Below are 8,891 nucleotides of genomic sequence, written 5' to 3' on the forward strand. Positions count from 1 at the left end.
CTCTCAAATACGATTGCATGAATCGGACAGACGATTAAACACTCCTCACCTTCAAAGCCCTACAAAACTCACATAAAAAATCATAATAATTATGGTATTTGTTAAGTGCTTACTATGTGCCAGGCACTTAGAGAAGCAGCGTGGCTCAGTGGAAAGAGCCCCGGCTTTGGAGTCAGAGGTCATGAGTTCAAATCCCATCTCCGCCATTTGTCAGCTGTGTGACTTTGGGCAAGTCACTTTACTTCTCTGTGCCTCGGTTTCCTCATCTGTAAAATGGGGATTAAGATTGTGAGCCCCACATGGGACAACCTGATCACCTTGTATCCTGCCCTGTGCTTAGAACAGTGCTTTGCACATAGTAAGCGCTTAACAAATACCAAAAATTACTATTATTATTATTACTGTCCATAATTATTATTATTATGATTGATTGATTGATAATATTTCCATCTTAGGAAAAAGTCCTTTTAATTATAATACAAAAACCTTTTTAACTCAGTCTTCTTTTGATGATATTTAGTAAGCGCTTACTTTCTAAGGCTGTACCACCCTGAATGCGCCTGATCACATGTGATCTCAGAAGCTAAGCAGGGTTGGGTCTAGTTAGTACTTGGATTGGAGGCCGCCTGGGAATATCGGGCTATAGGCTTAAGCGCTTAGTACAGTGCTCTGCACACAGTAAACAATAAATATGAATGAATGAATGACTATATGTCACACACTGTTCTAAGCCCGTGGGTTGATACAAGCTAATCCAGTTGAACACAGCCCCTGTCCCACATAGGACTTACAATATTAATCTCCATTTTATAGATAATTGAGACACAGAGAAGCAAAGTGACTTGCTCAGATCAGAGAAGCAGTGTGGCTCAATGGAAAGAGCCCGGGCTTTGGAGTCAGAGGTCATGGGTTCAAATCCCGGCTCCACCACTTGTCAGCTGTGTGACTTTGGGCAAGTCACTTCACTTCTCTGAGCCTCAGTTACCTCATCTGTAAAATGGGGGTGAAGACTGTGAGCCCCCTTGGGACAACCTGATCACCTTGTAACCTCCCCAGTGCTTAGAACAGTGCTTTGCACATAGTAAGCAGTTAATAAATGCCATTATTATTATTATTAAACAGCAGGCAAGTGACGGAGTGGGATTAGAACCCATTTCCTTTTGACTCCCACTCCCGTGCTCTATCCACTAGGCCCACTGCTAATTTTCAGAGTTTAGAATGTTTCTTTGGGTATTGTTACCACTCCCACTGAGGTGCAGCAGAGAGAACAGAGGGACAACAGTTTGCTCCGAATCAAGTTCCTTTAATTCCACTCCCTCCCAGTCCGGGCAGTGAACATGGACTGCTTACACGCGTGGGGTTTTAACACATCCGTTAATTTGCAACATCATCAATCGTATTTATTGAGCGCTTACTATGTGCAGAGCACTGTACTAAGCGCTTGGGAAGTACAAATTGGCAACATATAGAGACAGTCCCTACCCAACAGTGGGCTCACAGTCCAGTCAGCTCCCTTTACCCCTCCTGAAGATGTTTCCACAGCAATGAACCATCAAGCAGCGTGGCTCTGTGGAAAGAGCCCGTGTTTTGGAGTCAGAGGTCAGGGGTTCAAATCCTGCCTCCACCAGTTGTCAGCTGTGTGACTTTGGGTGAGTCACTTAACTTCTCTGGGCCTCAGTTACCTCATCTGTAAAATGGGGATGAAGACTGTGAGCCCCCTGTGGGACAATCTGATCGCCTTGTAACCTCCCCAGCGCTTAGAACAGTGCTTTGCACATAGTAAGCGCTTAGTAATCTCAAAAATCTCCGGTGGCTACCAATCAACCTACGCATCAGGCAAAAAGTCCTCACCCTCAGCTTCAAGGCTGTCCATCACCTTTCCCCCTCCTACCTCACCTCCCTTCTCTCCTTCTCCAGCCCAGCCTGCACCCTCCACTCCTCTGCCGCTCACCTCCTCACTGTACCTCGTTCTCGCCTGTCCCGCCGTTGACCCCCAGCCCACGTCCTCCCTCTGGCCTGGAATGCCCTCCCTCCGCACATCCACCAAGCTAGCTCTCTTCCTCCCTTCAAAGCCCTACTGAGAGCTCACCTCCTCCAGGAGGCCTTCCCAGACTCAGCCCCCTCCTTCCTCTCCCCCTCCTCCCCCACTTTATCCCCCCGTCTTACCTCCTTCCCTTCCCCACAGCACCTGTATATATGTATATATGTTTGTACATATTTATTACTCTATTTATTTTACTTGTACATATCTATTCTATTTTATTTTGTTTATATGTTTGGTTTTGTTCTCTGTCTCCCCCTTCTAGACTGTGAGCCCACTGTTGGGTAGGGACTGTCTCTATATGTTGCCAACTTGTACTTCCCAAGCGCTTAATACAGTGCTCTGCACACAGTAAGCGCTCAATAAATACTATTGAATGAATGAATGAATAAATGCCATTATTATTATTATTATTATTATTATTATTATTAGTCCCAGGACTGTCAGTCGGGTTCCGTGGCTTCTTGTTGGCAGTTGAGCAGGGAGTGGGCATCTCTCGGTCTTCAGTGCTACCCACTCACCGCTCTAAGTCCCTCCTCCAACAATCCGGTGATCTCCATCTCATGGTCCGATCCCCCATCTTGGAACCATGTGGCCTGGGGGTGGGGGCCAGGGGGCACCCCCCAAATACCAAGGTGTTGGGGAAACATGGGCGCTAGGTTCAATCCCAGGATGTGATAAGGCAGGAGTTGGAGGTGTCCCGTAGTGGCTTTAGGAACTGCTGCTGGCTGCATTCCAGGGCTGGGGTCTTCGGTGTTGGGTGTGGGGTGTGGGAAAGGGGGTTGGCGGTTTTAGGCCTCTGGAACCAGTCTACCACCGGAGCAGGGACCCGGGACTGGAAGAGAAGGGTTAGGTTAGAGCCTATGGGAAAGAACACTAAAATAATAAATAGACAACTAAATAATAACGAAATAATAACTAAAATAATAATAGAGAAGCAGCATGGCTCAGTGGAAAGAGCCCAGGCTTTGGAGTCAGAGGTCATGGGTTCAAATCCAGGCTCTGCCAACTGTCAGCTGTGTGACTTTGGGCAAGTCACTTCACTTCTCTGGGCCTCAGTTACCTCATCTGTAAAATGGGGATTAAGACTGTGAGCCCCCCTGTGGGACAACCTGATCACCTTGTAACCTTCCCAACACTTTCAACAGTGCTTTGCACATAGTAAGCACTTAATAAATGCCATTATTATTATTTTTATATTATTATTATTAATAAGGGCACCCTAGCCAAGTATAGCTGCATTTAGGCTGATATTTAGACTGCTGTATAGATTGATATATAGGTTGAACAGGACTGGCCCATATTTATAGGTATCATTTATAAAAGGTTAAAATATTTAGATCAAATGCATAGGAAAGCATCTGATTTTTTTTGGTAATCCTGGAAGTCAACATAGTCACCCCTTCTGAAACATTCACATTTATCATCCCGCTCTTAGGAAAGGACATCTTTAATTTCAGCGCATCACTGTCCTTTGCCACTCAGTGTGGCATTGCAATCCAAAAGGTTGGAAGATTCTGATCCCCTTGGTTTCTGTATGTTTCTTTAGGTATATGGGGCACGGTGGGCATTTAATGTGTGGCATTCTGACACTGTCTTGTCCTGGCTTTCCTACTAACTCTCTGTTCAGTCATTCTCTCCTCAAGACTCAGTTCTGGGGCCCCTTCTATTCTCCACTTACATACTCATTCACTCCCCTGGCTTCAACCTCCATCTCTGTGCGGTTGATTCTCCTCCAAGAGACCTTCCCTGACGAAGCTCACTCATTTCTCCTACTCCGTCTCCCTTCTGAGTCACCTATGCACTTGGATTATTACCCTTTATTCATCTCCCCTCAGTCCCACAGCACTTCTGTTCCTAGCCATAATTTATTTAAATATACACCTGCCCCTCTACACTGTAGCTCTGATAACATGTCTATTGAGTCTGTTACGTACTCTCCCAAACCCTTAGTACAGCGCTCTGCACAAAGGAAGTGCTCAATAAATGTAACCGATTGATCAATTGATTAATCAGTGCGGGACAAACTGCCCTATGCTTTCGACCACAGCAAATTCTCCAATAAAGAAGGGAAGGTGCCATGAATTGATTAATGAAGTCACTTATGAGTTGGGGTCGATAAAAGAAGATAATTATCTTGACCCGTAAGACTTCCTAAATATCCCATTTTCATTTTCTTCCTTGAGAAGCAGAACATTTTGCTAACCTATGTGCTGGCAAAAGAGTTACACCTTTTCTGACTGAGATGATAAAAGAACTAAAATGGTAATTTTGATTTTTGAGACCAAGTCTGCTTTAAATTTATTTAGAAGAATAAGTTAAATCACATCTTGGGGAAAGGCGGAAAGTAGGCAAGAGGAACAAGATAAATACTGGGAAATAAAATGATTTTTCAGAGGTAAGGAAGGTAGAGAAGGCCAATAGATCTCACTGGCAACTGAGAAGGGATAACTATAAAAGATATTCTTGGAAAGGATATCCCCACAATTCAAGTGTCTGGCCCCAGCCCAGATCTTTATTTCTAGGTCATAAAAATGATGTGTGTCTAAGTATTCCCCCAATTTTTTTATTGCAGTTTGCTATGACTGTAGACAGATATGATTGGACTTTGGGAGGAAACATTTATCATGGCTTAAATTAGAGGACTTGTATTTATAGTTCTTCAACAAGCATTATACATGGAAGGTTTACTCTTGTAACAAATCTAGAATATTGTATACTAGCTCAGAAAGTATGAGAAAGAAGTTCCCCTGAGACTCTTAAAATGCAAACAATAGGGCAAATTGATAGAGTTTGTGGGAGGCTAAACAAGTGGGTTACCAAACAATTCAGTTTATTCGGGAGTATTTGATCTCTTGGTGCTTTGTACTTCAGCATATATTGTGTTAAAGTCAAAATAAACAGCAGAGCAAAAAGCTTCCAGTTAGAGTGTAATTATAAAACTGCTGTAAATATTTACACAGCTAAATACATACTATAAACTTCACGCATGCATAGAATGAGTAAAAAAGCTTAAGGTTGCGTATTTTCCAATACTCAGAAATTAAAGTAGGCTATTGTGACCTGGCTTTGAAAGCAAGATTTTCTATTTCAAAGCGAATACTTTCAGATTTACATTCCCAAACCTCTGGCGAATCTGACTCGAAAAATGTACAATATAAAACATATTGTCTTCAGAGCTCAAATATTCACATGCTCCTGCAAATGTCATCTTTCAGAAGTGAAGAAAAAAAAATTAAACCCAAACTAGTTTCTCTGCGCTGTTTACTGCATTTCCCCTGGTTTGTATTTTGTCAAAGTAAGCTTCAAGATATAAACTCAATTGCATTGTAGGGGAAAACAGCCCCTTAGCTTTCTTTTATAAAGGAAAATAAAGATGGTTTGAGAGATAAGTCTGGGGGCTATAATTACAAAAATATATAAACAGAAAGTGGTGAATAGCTCCTTTGAAGATAGTCTTTATCACACATTTCAGAAAATGAGCTATTTAGGTGATGTCAAGCACCATTAATTGAAATTTTTGTGCCCATGCCTTGATACATTTGCCTCTCTGACTTGATTTTGAAGCCTTTTGATTAAATAGTCTGGGCTCCCGGGTTGAAGACTCCTTGGAAGAAATGGGACTTTATTTTCACTTTGGATGATAGTGTGGTCTAGGGGGCATGCGAAGGATAAGGGACCTCCTCTGATCCTCTGTACTTTTAAGTAGTAAAATCACCCAGTGAATATTACAGCTGTCATTCAAAGATAATACTACCAGCAGTGAGACTGTGTTGATGAGTAATAATAATAATAATGGCATTTATTAAGCACTTATGTGCAAAGCACTGTTCTAAGCACTGGGGAGGTTACAAGCATAATACTGTTGCACATTTTAGAATGCTGGGAAGACTTTGGTTGTGACTAGACTCTTGAAAACGTGGTCACGGCACCCCGAGGATCCTACCTATTCTCTTTCTACTGGACTGATTGGACTCTGAACTTTCTTTTATATTTTTTATGCTCATTCATTCATTCAGTTGCATTCAGTAAGTACTTACTGTGTGCAAGGCACCGTACTACGCACTTGGGAGAGTAAAAATACGGCAATAAACAGACACACTCCCTGCCCACAGTGAGCAGAGACGGCGGGGAGACAGACATTAATATAAAAAAAATAGATATGTAATAAGTGCTGTGGGGCTGTGAGAGGGGAGGAACAGAGGGAGCAAGTCAGGGTGATGCAGAAGAGGAAAGGGGGGACTTAGCGAAGGCTTCCTGGAGGAGATGTGCTTTCAATAAGGCTTTGAAGGTGGGAGAGTAACTGTCTGTCAGATTTTGGGAGTGAGGGCATTTCAGGCCAGTGGCAGGACGTGGGTTGACAGTGAGATAGATCATCATCAGTCATCATCAATCGTATTTATTGAGCATTTACTGTGTGCAGAGCACTGTACTAAGCACTTGGGAAGTACAAGTTGGCAACATATAGAGACAGTCCCTACCCAACAGTGGGCTCACAGTCTAAAAGGGGGAGACAAGATAGATGAGTTTAAGACACAGTGAAAAGGTTAGCCTTGGAGGAGTGACTTATGCGGGCTGGGTTTTAGTGGGAGAGTAGCAAGTTGAAATTAGGAGGGGGCAAGGTGATGGAGTGCTTTAAAGCCAATGGTGAGGAGTTTTTGTTGATGCAGAGGTGAACGGGCAGTGACTGGAGTTTTTTGAGGAGTGAGGTGACACGTCCTGTACGTTTTATGCATTTATATTACTTCATCTTCCCTTTTGTGTCCGTCACCAAACCCTCCCCCCTAGAGAACCACAGACTGTGCCTAACTCCTTCCTATGTGTTATTTTCTCAATATTTAGAACAATGTTCTGCACAGAGTACATGTTTAATAGATGGCCTTACTACTGCTACATAGAATGACAATGGGCTGGGCAGAAAGTCAGCCAAAGGAAATTGAGAAAGAAGTCAGAGAGAGTTCACTGAGATAGGTCTCTCCAGTCATCTTTCCTACTGAGAGAGCAATAGTAGTGGTATTTATTGAGCGTCTATTGAGTGCAATGCACTGGAGTAAGTGCTTGGAAAATGCTGCCTCACGGAACTGCTGTATGCAGAGTGATCGTGTTGTGGAAACACGCACACAATAAGAAAAAGAATTGAAAATGATTATGAATCACTTCGCAGATTCAGCACACAAGATTAAGTCCATAGAAAGCCGAATTTCTCTACCAGACTGCACCTGAGAAAACCTACGCACAACCTAACATTTTTATTGGCAACACGGATCTTAAAACTATTGCAAAATCACGCTGCCCAGAGAATAAGCAATCTAATGACTCATGGGTAGACCGAGAGCTAGGAACCAGCTTGAGAAGCAGTGTGGCTCAGTGGAAAGAGCATGGGCTTTGGAGTCAGAGGTCATGGGTTCAAATCCCGCCTCTGCCACTTGTCAGCTGTGTGACTTTGGGCAAGTCACTTCACTTCTCTGGGCCTCAGTTCCCTAAAATGGGGGTGAAGACTATGAGCCCCCCGTGGGACAACCTGATCACCTTGTAAACTCCCCAGTGCTTAGAACATTGCTTTGTGCATAGTAAGCGCTTAATAAATGCCATTATTATTATTAATAACCAGAATTAAAAGGGCCAGCGTGGCATTTGACAGACTGTGTGACAGTGTGTGGCAAAAATTGGGCACCTAACCCCAGATAAAATTGACGGCCTCTAAGGCTGTTGTGGTGACTGTGAGACCTGATTTTACTGCAGGAGATGCATACTGCTTCTGAAGCAGTTTTCGCCGCTCCACCTATGAAACTCCACATCAAACAGCTGGGCAAAATTATCGCCAAGGAGAACATGGAATTCGGTCAGCTCAACAGTATCGTAGTAATGCTCAAAGCCTGGAAGAATGGATGAAAGCAAGATATGTAAGCAGGTGTACTGGTGTGCTCTGACAGAAGGCATTGGCAAGCCAGGAGGGAAGAATAAATGATTTTAAGTCTGTTCTTTCTCTGGCCCCACCCCCCTTTCCTAACTTTCTCTTCCTTTAAACCTCACATAGTCTGTCTCTGCAGCAGTTGCTGTTATCTACCATCCTCCTAGCCACACCTCTGAATTCTGACTGAATTTAAAATCCCTTTCCCCTTCTAAGAATGCTCACTTCCTTGTATCCAAATCCTTGGGGACTTTGACCTTCAACTTCGAGTCCTCTGAAGATTCCCAGTTTCTAATTGATTCTACTTTTGATGGATACATGCACTCTTCCCTCAGGGCTATTCAACCAGCAGAGAATCTCCCTCAGCACAAAGAGACCCGAGTTGGGACACTGAGTTATGAAGGAAAGACTGGGAATAAATGCCAATATGTGTGTGTTAGAGAGTTGGAGTTTGCTGTCGTTTAGAGATGTACCTGCCTATTAAGAATGCTGCTCTTTGTTGCATGATTTCTACTAGATAGCAATAAGAAAAAACCTAGTAAAACTCATCTTTGGTACCTGCTTGCTGAATTCGAATATTGACCTTTGCCAATGGATGGAGAGACCTTCATATCTTCATTTTTCATTAAGTTGACCTTGGACTGTCCTCACTGTTTATATGCTGCTTTTCATTACATTTTTTGTATTGTCAGAGTAAGTGTGAAACATTAGGGTTGAAGGTAAGTTCAAAACTCAGCACCTCTCGTGGCTCGAGGGATATAAAATGGATTGTGGAAAATTATTCTTTTTAGAAGTTGTGGTATCTGAGGTCTTATTGTATTTATGGTGTGTGTGTGTGTGTTTGTGTGTAAGAAACATTGAAGTGGCTCAGCAAGAAAAAGCACACGCAGAGCACATGATGAAAATATGAAGCCTTCATATATGTACAATCACTAGGGA

At 43.0% G+C, this 8,891-nt stretch overlaps 1 pseudogene; it reads left to right on the forward strand.

The window, feature by feature from the left end:
• Positions 1 to 532: 532 nt before the first annotated feature.
• On the forward strand, positions 533 to 649 carry LOC119937291 (annotated as a pseudogene).
• Positions 650 to 8,891: the final 8,242 nt, after the last annotated feature.

Source organism: Tachyglossus aculeatus, chromosome 14, assembly GCF_015852505.1.
Source record: "Tachyglossus aculeatus isolate mTacAcu1 chromosome 14, mTacAcu1.pri, whole genome shotgun sequence".
In the NCBI taxonomy this organism is placed as follows: Eukaryota; Metazoa; Chordata; class Mammalia; order Monotremata; family Tachyglossidae; genus Tachyglossus; species Tachyglossus aculeatus.